General features: G+C 45.0%; 1 protein-coding gene across 3 annotated transcripts in view; it reads left to right on the top strand.

Annotated features, from left to right (window-relative positions):
• The window catches only part of RANBP10 (RAN binding protein 10), a 162803-nt gene that overhangs the window by 63315 nt on the left and 74754 nt on the right, over nt 1-24734 (top strand). The window contains exon 1 of one of the 3 annotated variants that reach the window (XM_084644756.1): nt 12638-12657. The exons of the other annotated variants lie outside the window; for them this stretch is intronic. The gene's annotated coding sequence lies outside the window, so the exon portion shown is untranslated. Of the gene's footprint in view, nt 1-12637; nt 12658-24734 lie in introns of those variants that run through there. 3 annotated transcript variants of the gene reach the window in all.

The raw sequence follows: 24734 nt of genomic DNA, 5'->3' as shown, positions 1-24734 counted from the left end.
AAATGTGGCTTTTCCTGTATATTAAAAAAAATAAAACCTGCCCCTCTCCCAATCAGCCCTACAATAACAAAGCAATATGTTCAAGTTTAAATAAAAATATTCATCAAGGAAAAAAGATTTTTGTTTCATACTCCTGGACTGTAGGTTATAGAACAGCACGGGAAGGAGTCCTTGTAAAAATGAACGGACACCTATTTAATGGCTTGTTCCAGTGTTGCATAGACTTCTGCTGATGCTGCAATGAAACGGTGCATGTTACTGCAGAACTGCATCCCACCTCTCTCTGCTCTCTCCCCTTCCATTCCTTTAATACGGTCCAGGTGCTTCTTTGAGCGACTGCTCAGACTGTATGGGTGGGGTGGAAAAGAGAGCTATTGATAAAGCAGCTGCTGTCCCATGACATCTGCACCAGAGAACGGGCTCGTTGCCTGAGTATCAATTTTTTTTCCTTTCTTTACAGTTTTGCTAGTGCATTAATAGCCACTTTGACGGACGTGCCTCTTCTCTCCCTGATGAACGACATCCTTCCAGGGGATGCAGTAGGGAATGGGAGGCAGAGAAACTCATTTAGAATCTGCTTGCGTGCTTCACACTCACCACTGCTAATTGCTTCCTTACAGACAGCTCACTGTATACTTTCAGCATTCACGCTACAGAACTCATCTACCCAGGAAGGAAATGTCAAATTTCAGGCCTGAGGTGCTTTGAATAATAATACAGTGGCAGTCTGCACTTACTGTCCAGCCATGACATCAGCAGGAGGAACCTCAGCTCAGGAGCCAAGCAGCCCAGGTTTGGGGTAGTAAAGATGTCAGTTCAATAGTGCACTGGCTGGCCCTGCCGTCTGTTGCAGAAATACCTGTCTGCATTGCCCCTGAGAACTACGGCTCTTGCTTTTGTGTAAATGCTGGCAGAGCTGCAAACAAGTGCTGGCTATCCTACAAACCAGTAGATTCCCAGTTTTCCCTCAGATTATTTTTCCTGAAATAAAATCTCCTTAGTAAATAGGTGTTGCTTTGGCTTGTTCAATGGTTGTTCTCATGGTACTTGCAGTATTTCGCGCTCTGGCTGTTTGGATGGTCTGGTGCCTGGATTGTCCAAGTGACTATCTTTGGAAGTCACCTGCTGCAGAGTGATTTTGGGCACCCCTCTGAGCTGTCCTGAAGCTGCAGCATGTGTGGCGTACCATCAGCAATGACGGGTAACCTAGCCGATGACTAGAGGCTGCTCGAAGACTGCAGTATAGTATGCTGCTGAACACAGCAGTCCAGCCAGACCTTGCCTGCTGTTTTTAAAAGGAATTGCGAGCAGCCAGTGAAATATTCTAGAGCTAGTCAACTCACCTGACTGAAATACAAGTTTGTATTTAAGTAGGAAAAGTTAAATAAAAAATTGAACTGTTTTTTGCTCTTGCACTTACTAAGCCTCTTGCTGAGTTATCTCTGACAACTCTGATGACCATGTGGAAATGACTGAGACCTGTGTAATGGGCCATACACAGCAACCGTTGCATGAGGGATTGTGACTTCTCAGCAGGAACGGTGGGCAAAAGTCACATTTGCAAGCCCACTGTTCTGTAAAATGATACACAAATGATGACTGTTCAGTATGTCTTATTAAATTTGCTCGAAACTTTCGACAGTACTTTGAGATCGTAGTATTATGTCAGTGCTTGGAGACCTCCCGTCAGTGTCAGTCCTGCAACCTGACCTGAACCCGATGGGACCCAGCTACAAGTGTCAGGTCTGGGTCAGGTGGGAAAACATCTGGACCCTCTCTGTTGTGTCAGATCTCCTCCTCTTGCCCTTGGGGTAGGCATGGCAGCAGCTGCATGCTTTGCTTCTGCCGAACACCATCACCCCACTGTGCTGTGCATGCTGTGGAGTGAGTGTGCCGAGAAGTTGCAGCGGCTTTCACTGCACAGAGAGAGTGTTGGATGGCAGGAGCAGGGCACCCAAGCTGCCACCATGCCAACTACAGTGGCCACTGCGGGATGTCCCAGTACTTCAGGAATAGCATGTGCCCACCCCCAGTGTCATGACCTGACACACACCATGCATGCAGTTCGTGGTGCAGTAGCGTGCTCTTCAAAGTGGTGTCTCCACTTGACGTTGCCTCACACGCGTAGCATGTATGACGTCATGCCCGCAGGTACGGAGTGACGTGCCCTTCAAACCCCCCCCCCCCCCGTTAATATCGGGCAAAACTACATCCAGCTTTGGCTCCATACCAGACCGAGACAAGCCACCCAAAACAGGACTGTCCAGTTTAAAACCAGACGAATGGCCTGTCTAGCGCTGACTCCATGGTGGCAATAACCCAGGTTCGGGCGGAAGGGTTGGGTTGGAAAATGACTCGATCCTCTCGGGCTCAGACTGGGCCTAAAAATTAGGCCCGAGCAGACCTCTACAGAGCCCATTATGCTAGGGGCTGTATAAATACAGAGAAATGGTCCCTCCCCAAGAGCTCGCAATCTGAAGCGACGAAGGCAGGGAGGTGGCTACGGTGCACAATGGTCAGGGTGATGTGTGCTTGTTGCAGGTTGGTTCCATGTCTCTTACTGGCATTTCTTATTGCTGTTACATAAACTCTAGATTTTAGGTTTCTTTGGGTCAGTGCAGAGGGCTGGAGAGGGGAAAGAGGAGGAGTTGGTTGAAGTAAAAAGGGTAGTGGGTAATATGGGGAGTCTGAAGGGGAAGGCAAGGAGGTTGAGAAGCCCACCAGGCACAGGGGAGAGTTGAGATGGGCAGCGGTGGGGGAAGGGGTGGGATGAAAACAGTGGTGATACTATTGCAATGAGACAGCAGAGCCCAGGTGCCACAGTCAAGTGAGCATCGGGCTGTGAAGGCTCCTCCTGGCTGCCATTATTCTCCCTTTGAAGGAGGAAGGATGCTTCCAGTGGGTGCCTCTGGGGTCTCTTGAAAGGGCACAAGGGGACTGGAAGGCCCTGATTTTTACCCTCTATATTCTGTGCCATAGTTGGTATTTGCTGCATTTGGGAAGGAGGTCTGGAGACTTACATAGCCTATAACCCCTCCTGTAGGTTCCTTCTAAGTGTGACTTCTTCCCCATGCAGAAGCAGGCTTAGGGCCTCCCTTTCTCCAGATGAGCCCCTCTAGTCTGGAGGTCGGATGTGGTAGAAGGAGGGCTGGGAATTGCCTGCTGTAGCTAGCTAGCACTGACTGCTTTGGAAAGGAAGGGCCTAGGGGCCTGCCTTCACCTTGATGGCTCTTTTCCCCTGGCCTTCATCTATGTTTGGTCTCTTTAGATTGTAAGCTCTCCAACCCAAGCTGTTCAGCGCTCCTACGACACAAGTAAAGATTTAAGTCAGTGTTGTAGATCTCAAGCAAATTAAACAAAGCATTGCAAAATCTCTGATTTGTTCAGTCCTGTTTTATAGAACCCTCTGCGTGCAATATTTGAACTTTAAAATCTGCTCTTGGTTACCCCATTCATTGTTGGGTAAATGTGAGATGACAAATCCCAGTGTAGAAGGTAATTACACAGTGGATTTTCTCAAATGTAATTTGATTCTGACATGGCTCAGCTGTATTTAAATCCTCTTCCCTTGCCAATTGGGAGGAGATTTAACTTTACTGGATTGTTTTATTTGTACAACCTTCAATTTAAGTCCCAGGTTCCACATCACCCAATCCTGCGCTCTCCCCATGCTGTTGATAGAGAGGTAGTAAACATGGGTGGTTTATAAAAACATGCTACACTTAGGGCCTATGTAGATAAAAGAGAGTGGAAATTTTTTTCCCCCCCATCCCGGAGCATCTTTGCAGACATGGAGTGCAGTACAGTGTCACTATTCTTTCCTGTCTGTGGCTTGTTCCTCTTTTCAGCCTTGTGAACAATGTCCTGCCATCTAGTCAGTGGTCAGCCCCTAAGTTGAACTGTCCCTTGGCTGGAAATGTATGGTTATGTATTGGAGAGAAGTAAGGGGGAATGTTGGCATTGATATATGTAAATATCCTTGAATTGTCCCTCTGGATACATCTGGAAATTCCTAGGGAGCCTTGGAAAATGTTAATTTGAAAATGTGAAACAAGCTGGGTCATGTTTAATTAGGGATTTAGTTCAGAATGGGCTGCCTAGGTCTTTGAACAACATAAACAAGAATCTGGGATTTCAATACATGCAAGTAAGATGCATTTATAAAAGAAATTTGATGTGATAAAAACAAAATGTGCTTCGTGAGACGGCTCTGCCGGAAAATGTGTTGATCTAAATCTTCATTGACTATTTATGCGATAATTGAGAGGAAGGTGGGGGGAGAAAAAACAACTTAAATTTGTCATATGATCTTGGAGAGAGGATAGAAAACTGGTTCTCTGACAGAAGTTGTTGTAGCATTGACCCCATGTGTGCTATTCTAGACCCTTATTGGGCACGGTTAGCAACGCTCAGCAGCAAAATGGTTTCTTGTAGTGTAAAAACGTGGAATTTCATGCCTATGGTATTGTGTTCATGTCTCATTTTACCCATTTTAAAATAAGAATAATACCCTTCATACAGGGGTGCTAGGAGGCTTAACTGATGATTATTAAGCCTGATGAAAGCTGTGCATTATACCTAGTTTGGGCACTATCCAAAATGTAGCTGCTCTGTGTCAAGCTGCAAAAATTGAACCACAAATGTGCTGTGTTAGGGTCTTCCTCACCCAAACTGTGCTCCTCAGGCTGAGGTTACTTTTGCCAAATGTAAAGGCATTGTTTTACTTATTACATTATTTGGTCAAGGAGTTGATTGAAGGTTAGAAATTTCCCCCTTTATTCAAAAGTGTCCAACTGATCCTAAAGATTATGTGCTCTCTCTGACCTGACTCAGTTCTGTCCCATAGACACTGGCCTACTTTCAGTCACACTCCTGACCACACTGCTGTTCCCAGCTCTTTTGCTGACTTGTTTGCATCTGGGCAAGTTACTTCCTTTGCTGCCTCTGTCTCCACATCTGTAAATTGAGGATAATCATACTTGTCCATCTCATTTTAGCTTTTTGAAACCTATGGATGAAAAGCCTGTTCAAGGGATTGTTAGTAAAATAATCAACAAAATAACATTCTTGACTTGATTGGAATTACTTCTGGATTTCGTTTCAAATTCTATCATGAATGCGTATTCTTAGAGGAAAGAAAATGACAACTACAATATATTGATTTGCTGTTGTTGCCTTTTGTACTTTTACATTGTATAATTAAAGTTAATGCTTATGAAACAGAGGGATGGGTTGATTATAATGGTTGAAACAAACCACTGTTTTGTACCCTTTACTGCTCCCAGCCAGATCTTGGCCAGTGCGCTGTCTTCTCCCACCCCTGTGCCTCACGCGTTGCCAGTTGCGTGTGATGTGGGCAGATTTTCACTTGGACCTAGGAACTGGGATGTGACTGTGATGCTCTGTACCTCACGGGAACACTCTGCACCCCCATGTTCATACTTATAATATGATTGTGTGGTATCCAATGCAAAGTTTGTCATGTCAGGTGTTTTCGGAAGGCTCATGATGCACTGAGCATTGTTGTTATAGTAATGTTGTAGGTATTGTTATAGTAGTGTTATAGGCTGTAATTTCATGTATATAGTTGTGAGGCTGAAAATGAGTCCTCATGGCTTAAAACAAGCCCAGGCAAAAACTCTCCAAGAGCAGAGGGGCAGTTCACACCTCATCAGGACATATATGGGACAAACCCTGCCCAGCCTCACAGAAACAAAGGACACTGGCCTAGGCAGCAACAAAGGATCTGTTGGACTCTCGAGTGAGTCACCCCCCTTCCTTTGGTCGGTTTGGGACTACAATGAGATAATGCTCACCTGACCCTGAAGGGGGGGCAAAGCCAAGAGGGAAGAAAGAAGATAACAAGGGAGAGACGTTTGCCATGCTCTTCCTCTCTCTTCCACCTCCATCTACAGACATCACCACCAAGCAACTGAAGCGCTGATCAAAGGAGAGCGCCTAGCTGAAGGGCAACCAGCCAGCCTGTGGAGAGAAGCATCTAAGTTTGTAAGGGCACTGAAAGTGTTAAGATCAGCTTAGAATGCATTTTGCTTTTATTTCATTTGACCAAATCCGACTTGTTGTGCTTTGACTTATAATCATTTAAAATCTATCTTTGTAATTAATAAATTTGTTTGTTTATTCTACGTGAAGCAGTATATTTGTTTTGAAGCATGTCAGAAACTCCCCTTGGGATAACAAGCCTGGTACTTATCAATTTCTTTGTTAAATTGACGAACTCATATAAGCTTGCAGCATCCAGCGGGCATAACTGGACACTGCAAGACGGAGGTTCCTAGGGTTGTGTCTGGGACCAGAGATATTGGCTAGTGTCATTCGGTTGCACAATCCAAGCAGTTTACATGCTAGAGGCTGTGCGTGAACAGCCCAGGAGTGGGGGTTCTCACAGCAGAGCGGGGTAAGGCTGGCTCACAGAGTTGACGATTGGAGTGATTTAGCAGATCGCCAGTCCAGATAACACCAGGGGAACATCACAGTGACTTGGATATTAATTTCTGCCAGTGCCCAAGTACAGTTTGCACACCAAGGTGAGTATAGTGCTATTAAACTGTGTGCCCCCCAGCTTCCAAATACTGGAGCGAATGCTGCCTGGTGACATGGAAGCTCATTTGGTTGGTCCTGTTCTAGAGTTTGGTTTCATTGCTACACGCTAATTTGGCAGGCACCCAATGAAAGCTTTAAATGGGTGTTTTCTAACTCCTTGCGTAAAGATGGAGAGCCTGTAAGGTGTGAGAATCAGGAACACTTGAGAGAGGGTGTGGTGGTTAGGACTCCTACAATGTTGGTCATTCCACCGCTCAATTAACTGTGGGCGATGGCTTCGAAAATTGGTTTGTACCAAAAGTTGCTTTTGTCATCTTTCAATGAGATGATTACAAGCTGGCGGTATATTTGGAAATTATAGTGAGCTGTCTCCTGTAATGGGGGCAAGAAAGAAGTGGGTCGTTCTGTTCCTTAGGGCTAGTCTGCATGAGGTGGGTTAATCTGCAGTTTTCCAAGTTAATCTGCTTTGAAAATGCTTGCGTACACATGGTGCAGTTCATTGACTCTGCATTTATCGCAAACTCTGGAGCCCTCTTTGAAAGTGAACTAACTTTGCTGTGAGGAATTTCATGCCTTGAGCACTGTAGTTAGGTTGACCTAACCCCAGTGTAGATGTAGTGAGGTAGATGGCAGGATTCTTCTGCTCACGTAGCTACTGCCTCTCTGAGAGGTGGGTTACCTACATTAATGGGAAAAACCCCATCTGTCAGTGTAGGAAGCGTCCTAGTGTAGACATACCCTCATTGTGCAGCATCCAAAGTAGTCTGGTAACGTCCCAGTACCTGGACCCACTTTAAATACAGTTGTGGGAAGCGCCAGCACTTCATGCTGCCTCCACCCTGTGAATTTCCCAATGCTGTGCAGTAATGACGCTCCCCTTTGAGAAGCCACGGAAGTTTGGAATCGGAGAAGGCCTGAAGAAGCGTTTAGTGCTTCCTCCTTCATGTAGAGCTTGTCTTCTGCCTGACCTCCTCTGCTCCATGCAACTCGGTGTCCCCTCTCAAAAGGCTGCTCCCTCGCAAAGCTCTGCTCCACCTCTGGCCTCTGCAAACCTTATGCTGCTCCAGTATCCCCAGGAAGCCTGTTGTTCCTGACCCTGTTTTGCCCTACCTTGCCATACCCCTTTGCCCACCAAGCCCTGCTTACTTGCCCACCATTCTCCTCCTTCCCAACCCCACCTCCCATCACCCTCACTTCCCATATGAGTGTCTGTCACTAGCCCACCACTTCCGAAACTCCAGGAAATTCCCATCCAAACTTCAGCCCAAGTATAAGTGTAGCTTAGCTGCCTTATTTGGGAAAACACTCTCTGAAAGCAGCCCTAGCATCCAGTGCATCCTCAGCCCTGATACTGCACTACCCAAATCCTCCACTCTACTTCCTTTCACTTCAGCTCCAAGTCACACTCTCACATCTGTCATGAGGAGAATGCAGTTTCCATACCATACACTGGTCTGATCTCAGATTAACAAGAGTTAAGGGAATCTAACACAGCCAGATAAGTTCTCACTACAGTCTTCTGAACAATCTTACTCAATGGTAAGATATCAGGAAAGTGATAACTGACCAGAGATATAGCAATGGTATTGTAGCAGGGTTGGTCCCAGGATATGAGACAAGGTGGGGGAGGTAATATCTTTTATTGGACCAACTTCTATTGGTGAGAGTGACAAGCTTTCCAGTAAAAAGAAAAGGAGTATTTGTGGCACTTTAGAGACTAACCAATTTATTTGAACATAAGCTTTCGTGAGCTACAGCTCACTTCATCGGATGCAACAGCATTGGCTGTTACTCTGAAAGCTTTCCAGTGACTCAGTACTGAAGAAGAGCTCTATGTAGCTCAAAAGCATCTCGCTCACCAACGGAAGTTGGTCGAATAAAATTACCTCACCTTCCTTGTCTCTCTCTGATAGCATCAAGCAGCGGCTGGAGAGGTGCTGCCTTAAACAGCTTGTACCCTGCCCGCTGTAAAGGAGCCGTTGAAAATGTCCAAAAATGGCCCTGTTCAGGGCCTGCCTGCACTACAACTTTTAACTGGGTCAGGGGACAGCTGAGTTGCGACTGGGTCACCAGACCGGGTTTAGCAACCCCATAATTAATAACCATGCTAGTGCTCAAAGTAACTCATGGTTAAGAGCAAGGGGTCAGACTCAACTCAGTCATGTGGTTTTGGGCAATATCCTCCCCAATAACTAGAAACCGAAACTATTGGGTATTTTTTATGTGATGTGATTAGTCAATGCAATATGCAGTTAATCCTGTATGACTACTTCTGTAATCCTGGCTAGACATTGGAGAAGAAGGATGTGGATAAATTGGAGAGAGTCCAGCGAAGGGCAACAAAAATGATTAGGGGACTGGAACACATGAGTTATGAGGAGAGGCTGAGGGAGCTGGGATTGTTTAGCCTGCAGAAGAGAAGAATGAGGGGGGATTTGATAGCTGCTTTCAACTACCTGAAAGGGGGTTCCAAAGAGGATGGCTCTAGGCTGTTCTCAATGGTAGCAGATGACAGAACGAGGAGTAATGGTCTCAAGTTGCAGTGGGGGAGGTTTAGATTGGATATTAGGAAAAACTTTTTCACTAAGAGGGTGGTGAAACACTGGAATGCGTTACCTAGGGAGGTGGTAGAATCTCCTTCCTTAGAGGTTTTTAAGGTCAGGCTTGACAAAGCCCTGGCTGGGATGATTTAACTGGGAATTGGTCCTGCTTTGAGCAGGGGGTTGGACTAGATGACCTTCTGGGGTCCCTTCCAACCCTGATATTCTATGACCATTTGAATATTTTGGTAACAAGCTGAAAAATCTTGTTTGCTAGCAACTGAATGTACTACCAAGCTTTCTTACCTGAATCTAGCTCCCAGCCACAGGAGCAGGCCCAACAATCATGTACTTTCAACTTTTTTCACCCAGAAGGCTAGTCAAGTCTCTCTGCAGTAGCAATACAGGGCAAGTTGAACTACTGCGAGAGAGGTTTCCTACCCTCCTTTGCCCTGAGAAGATTAGGACACTCCCTTCTTGCAGATGACACTAAACTGGGAGGAGTGGTAGATACGCTGGAAGGTAGGGATAGGATACAGAGAGACATAGACAAATTAGAGGATTGGGCCAAAAGAAATCTGATGAGGTTCAACAAGGACAAGTGCAGAGTCCTGCACTTAGGACGGAAGAATCCCATGCACCGCTACAGACTAGGGACCGAATGGCTAGGCAGCAGTTCTGCAGAAAAGGACCTAGGGGTGACAGTGGACGAGAAGCTGGATATGAGTCAGCAGTGTGCCCTTGTTGCCAAGAAAGCCAATGGCATTTTGGGATGTATATGTAGGGGCATTGCCAGCAGAATGAGGGATGTGATCGTTCCCCTCTATTCGACTTTGGTGAGGCCTCATCTGGAGTACTGTGTCCAGTTTTGGGCCCCACACTACAAGGAGGATGTGGAAAAATTGGAAGGAGTCCAGTGGAGGGCAACAAAAATGATTAGGGGGCTGGAGCACATGATTTATGAGGAGAGGCTGAGGGAAATGGGCTTATTTAGTCTGTAGAAGAGAAGAATGAGGGGGGATTTGATAGCTGCTTTCAGCTACCTGAAAGGGGGTTCCAAAGCAGATGGATCTAGACTGTTCTCAGTGGTAGCAGATGACAGAACAAGGAGTAAAGGTCTCAAGTTGCAGTGGGGGAGATTTAGGTTGGATATTAGGAAAAACTTTTTCACTAGGAGGGTGGTGAAGCACTGGAATGGGTTCCCTAGGGAGGTGGTGAAAGAGGTTTTTAAGGTCAGGCTTGAGAGAGCCCTGGCTGGGATGATTTAGTTGGGGATTGGTCCTGCTTTGAGCAGGGGTTTGGACTAGATGAGCTCCTGAGGTCCCTTCCAACCCTGATATTCTATGATTCTATGATTTAAGTTACAACCCACTCACACAGGTTTAGAGTGAATATCCTAATGTACACCTCATTCCCAGGCAAATCTGAGTGGAGTTGGAGTCAAGATGCTCAGAGGAATTTTAAGGTCAATCTAAGCTAGCAGGTCTCCAACAGTGGACCCTTGAACACTGGCAAGTTGTGTGCTGTAGCAGAAACATAACAGGGCATATCACAGATCTGGAGAGCTGCCTGGGAAAGCAGTTGCTGCTTCCACGAGCCTACCTGATCCTAGGTTAGTCCATCACTCCTGCTATCAGAACAGGAGGATAGCTGACCCCACAAAGTGCTTGAAGAGCCTTGGGCAAGGAAAGCATTCTGAGCATGCTTGAGCAGCATGTCGGGAGTAGAGGAAAGAAAACACCTGTCTACAGGAGTAAGGATGAACAGACCAGATCAGGAGGGAAGCTGGAGGTTACAGCAAGTAGGAGCAGCGGGTACTTTTGACACTGGTGGACGTAGTTGCGGGTTGAGGGCTAAGCACATTAGCAGGATGTTTCTGCCATATGAACAGGAGCAAAACAGTTAATATTGATATGTAAGTTATAATGTTTCATGATCTGACAGACTGATGTCCCAGTTCTGATTCTCCTCAAACTGATATCACCCCTGGGGATTTATTTCAGTTAGCGCATGGCAACTCTTGAACCTTTTGGGAAGCAAACGTTATTGATTGAGGGTTGAGTTTATTACTCCAGGTCAGATCGAGCCTAACTGATGACAAAGAGTGAAAGGCACATGTGCCACAAAACCAGGGCTCTAGCTCAGCAAGGATTTCACTGTTAAATCAAAACCCCTCTCCTCCCTAAATGGTGATTTAAAACCCATCTAATATCTAGTCTTGATTTTTCCAGTCCTGCTAGTGAGCTATGATTGCCCTTAGAAATGAAGTGGCCATTCTGGAAATTTACTAGCCACCCCTGCTTGGCACATATAATATTGAACAGATGGCGTTATTGGTTATGCAGCCGGTGAAGGAGAGCCTGGTCGTCTTTACACTCTTAACCATTATCCTGAATTGCACTGGAGCAGTTACTGCTGAAAACCTGGGGTCGCTGCTGTAAATAGAAATCTCTGCACTTACGGAGTGCTACCCTGTACCGATGATTGTGGCAGCAGTGAAGGACTATTAAACATGGTGATGAGACCTAGCAAACAAGGAGGACAAAGTCTAAGACAATCATTTTTCTGTGGAGTTAAGCTGCTTTCAGTGGAACTGTCAGTGTTGGTTTTCTGAACTACAGGCCCTATTGGAACAGCAGGAGTTTTGTCCTTCAGTCGGATGGAGATAATGTTATATAGATGGAAGGGTCTCCCTGATCCATTGTTGTACCTGTGAGACTGCAGTGTCTATCTGAGCTGACACTTCAAGGCTTCCTGGGATTTGTCGTCATGCACTGAGGTACAGTGGGGTGCTCTAGAGCTTTCCTCAAGTTAGCCCATTGTAGTATGTTCCCTTGATTTATAATCATTTGGAATATCTAAACATAATTTATAAATGCCACTGCCTAACAGACTAGAGATTGGGCAATGCAAACTATGGAAGCTCCAAATGAACCTATAGTCTAGATATTTGCAGCGTTCTTTCTTCTGGGCAGTCATGAGACCAGCTCTTATCCTACGGAAGGGGTAACTAGGTAGAGGTAGAACCATGATTGGTCTATAACAGGTTCTGTGATGGTCTATCATGTGGGGAGTGAATTCAAATGATTTCCGTATGCCAATTCTTGCTGCGGTCTCCTAATTGCATGGTACCTAGACTCACAGCCAGCATGAATGAGATCAGGAAGGCTGTAGTCATGTTGTCTAAGTGATGGATGTTCATACTGCCAACACATGCTAACTTTAATTTTTAGAATGGCCATTTAGAAGCTTGAAAAAGTCTGTCTAGTTTTGTCTTTTTTTTTCACATTCTAAATCATTGATCATCAAGTGTGCTTAATGAAATGGAAACAGGCTGTTTTGTTTCCCAGTTATCTGTTAAACTTTAATGCCAACACAAGAAAATGTCACTGAGTAAGCAGCATTGCTGGTGTCAGCAAAAGCTGCCTTTTATGTTAACTTGTGTGGTGATTTTGTTTTGTGAACCACTGTGCACTAGGGACTGTGTCACCACCAGACTCAATTCAGTTGGAGTCCAAATGGGGCTTTGAATGCAGGTCCTTGAAAGTAAAATGTGAGTACACCTCTTAGCCCTGCCTCGTTACCATTTTGAATGCACAGAGTCATGTTAATGTATTGAAATTCACGCTAAGCTGCAGACCCTATCATGTTCTGTCCGTAGTGTTCCAAGGAAGCCTCTACAGCCTGAATTTATCAGGACAGAAGAATGAAATTTAATACTTTTAATGTAGATTAAAACATTTTGCGTTTTTTCAGAGGGAGGATTTTCTGAATTTTAAAAGTTTTACTTATTTCACCTTAACCACAAGCTGCCCCAAGTTTGGCTTGTGCTGATCTGAGCCAGGTAGGGCACGTTTAGAAAACAAATTAAGTTGCAGTGAATGTGCTCTGGGAATATAGACACACTGAGATACTTCGTATGAGCCCTGGTAAAATGGCTAAACCCTTTAGGGTGGGATTTTCAAAGATCTTAAGGGAGTTACCCAATTCCTATTAATTTTTTACATTGTTTAAAAATGTCACCCTGAATGACTCTCTTGCATGTAGCTGCCTTCTTCTAAACAGATCCCAGAATGCTGTATAAGAGTTTAATTGGCATTAGATTAGGGCTACCCCACCCTCTGCATGGGTGAGTTACTGTACAGAGATCAAGGGCTGAATATTTCCCAATGTGTACCGTGGATCAGTCTAACTTTGCACTGGAGGGGTTGGTGAAGAAGAAAACATGGGAAGTATTGAAAGTTTCCTCAGTGCTTTGGAATGTGAGATGGATTAATGGATGGCACAGGTAGTCAAACAAAGATGGAAGATGATTGCTCTTTATTTCAGGAATATCCCCGCTGTGTGAACAAGAATTACTCTTGCCACATCCAAGGTGAATTATATCAGCAGTTTAACGCTCACATCACCACTATAAAACTATAGAAATGTAGGGCTTGAAGGGACCTTGAGAGGTCAGCTAGTCCAGCCTCCTGTGCTAAGACAGGACCAGATATACCTGTTCTAGACCATCCCTGACAGGTGTTTGTTTAACCTGTTCTTAAACAATGTGACATTATAGAACAGGAAGTGAAGAAAAAAATCATATTTATTCAAATCTGGATGACGAAGTTAAGCAGACAGGATATAATTACATAAATTGGATTTTCCCTATGCTGCTGATTTGCGTTCCTACTTCTCTCAAAAAGTTCCATGAGATCTTTGAAAACTAGAGATGGTCAGGACCTGGTTTTGGGGTCTTATCCAAAAGTCTTCACCTTTGGTGACCCAGTGCCCTGAAACCACTGGATCAATAGTGATTTGGGGGAAGGGATGCCACGTTCTGTAGAATTTAAGTGTTCCGTGGAGATGTGCCATCAAAGTACTAATCCAACTCAAGCCTCCTCAGGTTGAAAGCACAAGGACAGGAATGCCAGCACAAGGGCGATGACTTGAAGTATTCAAGGAAAGTCCCCAGCATAGCTGCAGCCCTTTAGCAGCAGTAGCGTAGACACTTCCTACATCAACTGAAGGGGCTTTCCGTTGATGTAGGTAATCCACCTCTAAGAGTGGCGGTGGCTAAGTCAGTGGAAGAATTCTTCTGTCAGCCTAACCACATCTACACCAGGGCTTAGGTCTGCATAGCTTTGGTGCTCAGAGGTGTGAATTTTTCACATCCCTGAGTGATGCAGCTAGGTGAATCTAAATATTAAGTATGGGGCAGGGCTAACTCTTCCCTTATAAGAAAGGGAATGTCCTGATCCCAAACCAGTGGAGTGTTGAACCCAGTGCCCAAATGTCACTGACCTCTAGAAAGCATAACCAGAAACTAATTATAATTGACCTTCATAGCTGTTGATAGAAACATTTGACAGTGGTATTCTTAAATTTGATCTCTTGGTTATCACCTAGTGAGGAATCAATTGACAATGTTTGGGGAATCCTCAACCTGTCCTGCTTAAAGATGCTCATAGGGTGCTCTGACAATATATACAGGGCTCAGTTAACTTCAGTCATTAAACAAGATAAACTGAAATTGCTTCTGAAACACTTTGTCTTTAGACTAAAAATATGACCTCCCCAAACATCAGTTGTACTGATAGCTGAAAACAAAAGGCCTCACTTTCTCAGTAGCGAGGCACACTCTTGTCCCATCGTTTGTGTTAGAGGATTTAATCCAAACAGCATCAGCATTGTCAAACTCAGCACAAATCTAGGCACTTGTAAGAGTAAAACGTGACAAAAGGCTGGGCCCTGTGAAAGGGGAATGAGTGGCTGTAGCACAGAAGAAATGTAAACTTAATTTCTAACCTAGGGCAAACAAAACAACTAAAATGTCTCCGTGTATTCCATGGGTCACTGACTAGGTTTGAAGTCTTCAGTTGACTGTACCCAAGGATTTGATTTTTTTCAGACAGGTCTGCAGTGTCCCTAACCTACCTGTGCAGTTTTGGCCCCTCAAATAACCACCTAGTTGCCATAAATAGTGGTGTGTGGGCACAGATAGCTGACGTACATACAGCCATAGAAACTCTGGCAGCAGATTAGACATACACTTGACTGCACCACTTTCTGAATATCAAGCTCTTCTTTCTCTCTCTCACACAGACAGACCCACCCACCCCTATTTAGGCTGTTCCATAACTGTGCAATGTTCCTCTGCATTAAAACATTTCTTTGGTGCATCCTAGTGCTGTGCCCAAGCCAACCCCTGAGATATGAACACGTGCATCCCTAACTTCGGGAAAGTTCAGATTGGGGTCAGAACTTTGCAGTAGAAGTTGGGGAATTTAGAATGAACCTCTTTGCCTCTTCCCCCCCACACCAAAAAAAAAAAAACAAAAAACCCACACACTGTGTCACACATACTCCCTTTGTACTATGCCTTTGTGCTGAAGAATAACTGCCCTTTTGTGCCTTGGCACATTGCCAATGGTTGACAGTGCCATTTTAAATTTTCATCTGAATTTTCAGCCCTCATCAGTTTAAGCCAATCCCTTAATGCTATTTTAACCTAGTTTTTTATTGTAGAAAGAAAAGGATTTAGCATTGCAAGGCACATGGTAACTTTCCATGTGTTTCACTGCGTTTGTTCTGAGGATGCATTAGTTAGCTCACCAGATAGTCCAGTTAAACTGCATTCTTGACGAGTAGCCCTTAATAGTACTGACAATTGAGACAGTTTGCCTTTCGCATGATCCTTGTATTCATCTCAGAGCTGCACAGTCCTGCAAGAAGTCAGGCATTTTTTTTTTTGCAGCCAGGTAAACTGTGCTGTCCTGGTGCTGGGCTGCTTTCTCTCGGGGCTGATGGTATGCACCTCCTGTCGTCAGTCTTTCTAAAATCACAAATATCTCTCCTATAGTCAGCTGTTTAAAGCTGGTTACAGCTGTATTTTCAGTGTAAAAGGCTGTGACTTACATAGTGCAGTTCTGAAGTCTCACATCATATAGGACTAAATTTGGAGCATGGGACTTAGGATTGCATCCTCTGGGACAGTGGTTCTCAACTTGCAGCCCAATTAGCACACAGCTGTGGCCCATGTGACATCCTCAGGGCCATTCGGTTAGTATATATTGTATGGATGCAGCCCACATAACACAGAGAGCTACACATGCGGCCCACAATGGTAAATAGGTTGAGAACCACTGCTCTTCTAGGGTATACTTGTGTAGTGTTTTTCCTGGCCATTGTGTGTAACAGGCATGGTCTGAGCTCAGGACTGGGAGCCCCAAATGCTGAAGTTCTTTTCCTAGCTTGGACACTAACTCCCTCTGTCTCTTTGGGCAAGTCCACTGAACTGCCCTCCCTGCCTCAGTTCCCTCATCTCTAGAATGGGGTGGGGGAATACTTAGTTGAGGATTTATTAGCTAAAATTTGGCATGCCTTACTTTCTAGCAAAGTGTGTGTACATAAAGTAAATGTGCCCATTTCACTTTGTCTTGTTTTCTATTTGGTAAATACTGCTTTTCTTACATATTTTGGATACTATTGAAATTCATATGTATTCTCTTCTGTCCTGCACACTTGGATACATCAGTACATACACACAATATCAAGAGCCCTGGGAACTGTTGACTGATGGACTAAATGCATTATGAGATCTTGACACGTATTGTGGGGCCTATAGAAATAACGTTTTTTATTTACTTCAGTTTCTCATGACTGAAATGGTGAATTTTAAAATATAGAATGCTCCTCAGACGGTTGTAGCTATTTTAAAGGAAGTCAGTTTTGGGTCTTAGCTTTTGATCCATCTCTCTAAAATATGTAGGTCTCTGAAGTTTGTCATCAATGGACAGTATTGCTTTTGCCAGTAGGCCTAAAAGGATCAAAAATAAGTTGGGGGAGAATTAAAGGGCTAACTCAGTGATACTCGGACGGAGGCTCTCGAGCAGCAAGTGGCTCTTTGCAGCCCAGGATATTAAAACACTCTCTGATTGAATCTATAGCACTATAGTAAATGAAACAGTGAATTTACACGACTGTGGCTTTTTGGTAAACCTGATCCCTAATATGGCTCCTGAACCACTGAGGTGGGAGTATCAGTGGGCTAAGTGATTCATCAGTGCCCAAGACCTTCCTGACTCTCTACTCAAACTCTTAACTTGCTAGAAATGTGGAAGCAGGTCCATTTTCTACACCATTGATTGCTACGTTACCTGCTATGGAATTGCAAACAGCTATTAACCCTTCTAGGCAAGGGTAGCTCTATAGATTCAATGTATTACTAAGAAAAGGAGTACTTGTGGCACCTTAGAGACTAACAGCGTATCCGATGAAGTGAGCTGAAGCTTATGCTCAAATAAATTTGTTAGTCTCTAAACAAATTTATTTGAGCATAAGCTTCAGCTCACTTCATCGGATGCATTGTTAGTCTCTAAGGTGCCACAAGTACTCCTTTTCTTTCTGCGAATACAGACAAACACGGCTGTTACTCTGAAACCTGTATTACTAAGCTAAGTGAATTTAATTTATACTCTCCCTGATTACATCTTCTTGATTATTTTGGCCCCCACTTCTCTTTAGATGTTTGAATTTCTAAGTAGACCATGTATTTATGTTGAACTGATAAATGAGATGTAGTGTAGCTTGGGTGTTTGGTGCCTGTGAGCTCTTTCTCCCCCTTCCTCCTCCCCTTGTGCTAATCTCATTTACCTTTTTATTATCCCTGCCTTCTGGTTAGTGACCTAGCAAAGGGAGGAGGGAGCAGCATGACTCTCATTGTGGTTTGGTGCATGCACTAATAACTCATTCGTCAGAGTAGATAAGATAACAGAAAGTCATCCTCTTGCCAGCAGGCTGTTGGAATTGCTCTGTGACTGGACAGAATGAGCCGTTTAAAATAGTCCTGTGCTGGAGAACACCAGCCTTTAGAAGGAACACACATTTGCCAACAGTTGAGAGCAGATTCTGCAAATGGAGAAATTCCTCTGTCTGAATAACTGAATTGGCATGTTGGCTGGCGCTCAGCCTAGTTACGGGATGGCTTTGTAGGGGAATGTTTGAAGCCAGCCAGCCTGCCTCTAACATACACCCAGCTCTCACTTTCCATCCCTGCAAACATTGCAATGGCTCCCTCTTGTAGATAGGGAAATGAAGGCCCGGAGAGTTGATGGTCACATAGTGAGTCAGTAGCAGAGCCAAGCAAAGAACCTAGCAGTTGTTATTCCTTGTCCCCTAACCATTAGACCACGTTCTGGGATGTCCATCTAGCTTTGGGGATGTGGGAAGTTTTACAGCATAGGCACTGATGAGAAGGGCAGGGGAAGTCACCTAATTTGGGACTGGGACTTGCACCAGGGTAGTTTGACGCCTTTCTTGAGTCTGTTCTGTGATTGTATGAGCACAGCCGAAACTGTCCTGTAAATCAGTGACCTCTTCTCCTTGGCCATAATGGAGACGAAATTATGTAACATGGTTATTGTTAGCACATGTTGAACAGGGCCTTTGAGAATGTTCATGGGCAGTATCACTTTTGGGGTAACTTGAGGTGCATATACAATGTGATTTTTCCTTTCCTTCCATGAGGCACAGTGTAGGGCTAATGGACTTCATGCTTCAGGTCTAGGGGTCTCAAATTCCCTGTAGTGACGTTCCTTCTAATTCATGATCGTGCTCCCTGCCTCCCCTCTGCTGATTGAAGAAATGTGGCAATTACAGCTATTGCTGCCATGGAAAAGTAACACTAGGAAATACTTAATGTATTTTTAGCTGCTTTTCATGTAGTTTGGTAGCTAGAAATAGTAAAAGCCAGCCAGCATCATGTGACTGGGGGCCATGCTTTGGGAACTACAGCTCTAGGCATTAGTTCTTTTCAGAAGGGGAGCTGAAGAATAGACTCTATCCTTTTTCTGGACTAGGACATACTGTTGTAGGCCTTAATGACCTCAGTGCCTCTGGAATCCTCCTCTTTGCTATGGTCCATGAATAGCTTCCAGAATTCTTCCTTGTTTATCGCATCAAACGCTTAACGATGTGTCCATATGTTCGTATTATCCTGCAGACCAAGCCTCTTCGGTCTTGCTGATGCGGGCCATTCCCCTCTGCCAAGCAGAACTAGTCTGTGAGACATCTGCTGAGCATAGTTTTAATATCTTGAATAAGCCTGTACTTCCAGCTGTAAATTGCTATCGGGGGAGAAGACACCTGCTGGTGGTTTGGGCAGTCCCTGTGTTAGTTGTAGCTGTTACACCGTGTGCCTGGGGGAACTGGGCAGAGCCTGAACATTCCTGGGGATCTCCTGAATTGCGCTGTTTTGGTTGAACTCGTTTGAACAAGGTGGAGAGTTCATTCTGTCACCTCTTCTCAAAAGCCAAGTGACTCAGGCAGGTGGAAAATCAAATCATCTGGTAAACACGTAAATTGTCAATTGTGTAGCAAGGTGGGAGTTATGGATGCTGTTTAAAATGTTAGCAGGATATTTACAAGCCAAGTAACCCTGCTCGCTCTCACTTTTCTGAAGTAGGAGTTGGAAATTAGAACTGCTCATGGAAAGTGGTTGGAAGAACAGCCACTTACAGTTTTGTTTCTTAAAGCACTTTAACTGTTTCTTTGAGCATTTGTATTTAATTTCCTTGCATCATGATTCGTGGGTGGCTTGAATTTGGAACGGACTCCAAGTCAGCCCTAGTGCTTGTGTACCTTATTTGGAGAAGGAGCTGCACAAATAATTTTTTTTGCAAGAAGAAGGGATCTAAGGGTCTGGGCCCAGAAGTGGTAGATTCGATGCTGTGGTTGGAAGTTGCTCTGATTTCAGTTGTCAATCTTCTCTTGATGATGGATGAAGACCAAATAGCCATGTTGTTTCTGTAGATCTGACAGCTGCCTTTGATACTGATAGCCCTGAAATGTCAACATGTCTGCAGACTCTAGAAGTGATAGAGACCCAGCGGTTCTCAAACTGCAGTTCTCAAACTGTGGGTTGGGACCCCACCTGGGGCAGTGAGGCTCATGCTGTGGCCCCCTCTCCCCTCCCACCCGGGGCAGTGGGGCTCAGGCTCTCTCTACCCCTCCCTTGGGGTCATGTAGTAACTTTGTTGTCAGATGGGGTCATGGTGCAATGACGTTTGAGAACCCTGTAAACGGAGTCTGTCTTAGGCGGCGTTTAGCACTAGAGTATCTACGTGATTGAGTGTCTCTCTGCTTTTCTACTGGAGAGAAGCTGGAAGCAGTATTGGACAATTGCTTATCTCCCCAGAGAGGATGCTAATGGCATGCTGTGGGGTTTACTCCTCCTGTTCAACGTGCATGCAAGGCTGTTAATAGTTAGTGTGAGGGTCTGGGTTACGATGACATCAGGACCTTTGATGCTTGTCACTTGTGCAAAATATGTTTGCACCATTACTGTTTTAAATGTCAGGCCCTAATTTTATTTTTGTCCAGATGGGTTTAAGGGGGCACTTTCAATTCCAGTACTTGGTAGAGTCCATGTTGTTCAGGGAGGGAGAGAGATTGGGGGAGAAGGTAAGTGTCCTTCCACCTGCCCTCTCTAGTTTAAACCCTCTCTTTTGTGAGGTGTATCTATTTTTGTATGATCACCGTAACCCATTAAACACTCAGCTGCTAAAAACCAAAGGGAGGAAACTAAAGGTGGAGAAGTTGACTCCTGATACATCCCTGGGCCCAGCGGGAAATAGAGGCCTAGGTTCCCCCACTTGCTATTCTCAGTCCTGGCCCAGTGTCAGAAAAGCACAGTTACGAGATATCCGTCTGTGAAGTCGTGTCATGCTGCTACTTTTTTCTAACCTAATTTTGACATGATTTTATCAATCATCATCTTCATCAATCATCATCAACTACTAGAGCCAGCGCCAGCATTTTCATGGTAAAATGGTTACTTCCTAACAAGCAGCTTGAAAACAATCTGCTGCAAAAATCATGTTGCAGTTGAACTGTGGCTGGAGTGGATGGGAGAGCATGCTGTGAGCATGATGTGGCTCAAGGCTGGCGAGTCTCATCAGTTGCCAGGGCTAGAGGTGTTTTGGGACCAGTACAAAAGTTTTCAGTGCTTGTAACCTCTTTCAGTCACTGGTCCCAGAAGAGAAGCGTTCAGTCATTGGTGCGACTGCTGGAGGCATGCCTCTAAAAACATTGCAACCAATTCTCCAAAACATCACAGGTGTAACAAAGAGCAGGCATGTACTGGAGACAACCCCAAAGGAAGTTTAAATATAAAGGGACATACAACAGAGGTGATCAAAGAATACCTAGTATATCCCCCAGCTAGAAACAGCCCACAGGGGTTTACCGTATAGAGCAGGTGATCAATCAGCTTCAACATTGAGGAGACCCCTGTGAAATCTCCAGGTCCCAGTGTGCACTGCTTCCCTTTGGTGCAAGCAGTCTCCCGAGGCAGCAGCTACGCATTAAAGATGAGGTATGTTCTGGGGCTGGTGACCTCTCTCATGTTTCTTGCCAGTGGACTAGTGATTTTTATATGCACATGCGAGTCGGGGCCTAAACAACTCTCAAGGGTCCCTGTTTAATGGGAAGTAAAAATTGGAAGTCAAGGAGCAGAACCAAGCAGAGGGATCCCAGTGCATGGGGTTCATTTTCTAGGCTCTAAGCGGCTGGCACGTTTTGTTCTGGAGAAGCTGCGAGTTATTTCTGTAGCTTTCCTAGCAGGGTGGAGGATCCTGCTGCTCTGCCAGCCCAAGTGATCCACTGGAGCAGCATGTTCACAGGGTATATTTAGCCATTGATGGCTTGTATGGGGCTTGTGTAACATGACGCTGCAATACAGCCTTGCTTGGAATCTGTGTGGTTTATATTAAAAAAAGGAAAAACGTGTCTCCAGTGTTCAGCTGAGCATAAATCTGCCTAATGCGGCACAGGAGTTCTGTGTTCTGTGAATACAAGACTCCTCTATTCATATGAGGAGGCCTTCTCTGCAGCTGCTGAAATAGGGACTTTAACGTGTGCCCTGTGGTTTTCCCATCCAATGCACAGGTGCTTTTCTTGGCTCTGGCTGGCAGGAATCTGATTGTACAGAAGGCAGGGCTGTTCTCGGGTTGGGTCCCTCTCCCAGTCTCCCTACGCCTTGAGACTTTAGCTGTCCATTTCTAGATGTGGATTCAGGAATGTTCAGACCTTCCCAGAGGGCTTAGTTTTCTTGTGCATGCTGGCATAGACGCTGTACCCAGAGTCCTAGGCTGTCAAATTGTTGTGTCCCTTCTGTTTAACGTTTGGCTGTTCATTGATCACAGTTGGGATGGCAGAGAGGACAGCTAATGTTTGTCCTTACCTGGCAGTCCAGCTGTACAGATTGTATTACGTGGGTATTCTTCTCTTTGCTTTCCTCTGTGCTGTGTCCTGTTGGCACTCCTTCCCTGTGTTCTGTACATTCTAGTAGGTAAATACATCTCTGGATTTGCACCAAAAACATTTGGGCTCTGCGTTAGTGACCATCAGAGACCTTCGCGCTCATCACTCAAATGCTTGCCTTGTGCCACTTTATCTACAGAAACAGCCTGATAATGATAATGAGACTCATTTCTCAATGTCCTCAAACTTGGGAGGGGCGGGGGAGAAGGGATTTATGCTTTGCATTCAAGTTGGCGTTTCTGAAGTGCCTGCTGGCAGCAGCTATGAGCATCTGACTAGAGTTGGTCATGCTGCTTTAAACAGCGTAATTCATTTCTCTTGAATAATATCCTCCTGCTTTGATTGTTAAACCAGCAGAACAGCTGATTGGAAATGGGTTTTTCCTGCGTTGGGCCCTTTTGCAGCCATGCTACTTGTAACTTACAAACTTTGTCCCCAGTTCATAGCCAGCTAGAATCTTTTCCCCCCTGAGACTGGTCAGACCCTTCTCTGAGTGCGTCACAGGATGGGCCTGGCCTTTGTTACACCTTCCACTGTGAATCTTTCACATTTCCTCCTTCTCCGTGCAGTCCAAGCCTCTCCCTCCCTTTGCAGAGGCAGCAGGTTCATTTCCCAGCTGAGTGTCATGTATGGCCCTCGCAAATTGCTACTGTATCATTTATCTGAGACATGTCTGTGCTTACTTAAATCCCAAGAGTATGTTAAGATATGAGGCTACAGGTAAAGGAATGATGAGGCAGAGAATCAGGGCAGGGAAACTGCCTGTGTGTGTTTTAAATGAGACACAAAATTCCCATTCCCTGGCTTGTAAAACACATGATTCAAGCAGGAAATCCTGCAGCTTGATCACCCCTTGTAACAATACTGGTTCTGGCAGGACCCAACTGAGGGTGTCAATTCAGGACAAATTGCTTCAAGCAGGGCAATTACAGCCCAAGGCTGGGGTTTCTATGCACACCAAAGCAAACCAAACCAGCCAATCAGAGAAGACTTTGGTTTTACCCCACTGGTTAACCACAAGTCACACAAGCAAAACCATAACCTTGTCTTAGACACCTCATTTGACCCCTTTATATAAGATTTGGTGCCACTACAGGACCTTGGTTGCAACGATGATCTATACGGTCCTAGATTATGTTAATAACGTCACACCCCTGCACTCCTGTGCTATGTCCGTTCCCCGTACAGGATCAGATGTGTTCATGTGGGGTTGGGTCACTTCAGTTCATTCTCATGCTGCTTATCTTGTTAAGGATGCTGTAACACAGCTAGTTTGCAGGTGCAGAGGTGGTGGTGGTGTCCTGTGTTATAGGTAGTGGGGTAGAAAGGAAGAGAGAGAGAGATGCATGAAATTCAGGGACACGAAAGTATCTGATGGAGACAAGGGAAAGTGTGGGAGAGAGGTGGGAGTGGTTAGAGAGGAGAAAGGAGCTGAAGGTCTCTTAGCCCATCCTTGTCTGGGAGGAGAGAAGAGGTCCTGCATGAACGAAACAGAATTATAGGGGGAGCTGTAGCAATTCCCATTCTGAGGTTGTGAGACACTTTTCATTATAATTGATTAATGCTTTTGTGCAAAAGCTCCAACACACCAATGCTGGAAGCAGTCCTTTGAAATTTGGCAGGGAAGAAGTCCTGGGACTACAGAAAGTGTCTTTTTCTTTGTCCCATTAAGTTTTGTTCTGGGATGGCTGAGAGATCAATAAGTGAAATAATGATTTCTGTTGTCTCACTTGCATTTGTCCGGGAACTTTTGGTAGTCTGCTAAAATAACAGAACACACAGACGTTCCAGAGTGACCACCCCGCTGCAGGAACTACCACATGGGGAACACCTGGGAGCTGCCAGAGATGCTGTAGCAGCAAAAGTTGAAGGGGGAGCTGAGCAGGGCTCTCTGTTGTGCTTTTGGACCCAGGACATGGCAGCAACAGTCAATCCCTGTCTCTGGGGGCCCCACATGGAGCGGTAGCTCCCTCCCTCCTGGAGGGGTGGGAGGAGAGGCCTGGGCCAGGCTCCCCAGCATATGGTGCCAGCAGCTCATCCCCACTCTGGGATAACAGCCCTTCTCTCACTGCCAGCTAATGTAATTAGTCCTGTAGCTCAGGTACTTGAGGTCAGTGCTGAAGGTTCAAGCGTCAAACCCTGATGCATGATGTCAGGGGGTTGCTACACTTTTACATGGTGGAACTCATTTTCACCTTATTTTTAAAAAGTAGGAAATTTATACCAAAAACTGCATTAAAAACATCATTTAGGTTGCAAAGTCAAGCACTAGAAAATTCCAGATTTAAATTTTCCAATGTAACCTTCATTCTGCCCCCTGATGTC

Source organism: Lepidochelys olivacea (assembly GCF_965140295.1).
Source record: "Lepidochelys olivacea isolate rLepOli2 genome assembly, chromosome: 12".
NCBI lineage: Eukaryota > Metazoa > Chordata > Testudines > Cheloniidae > Lepidochelys > Lepidochelys olivacea.
This window is presented reverse-complemented; position numbering and strand designations above follow the sequence as displayed.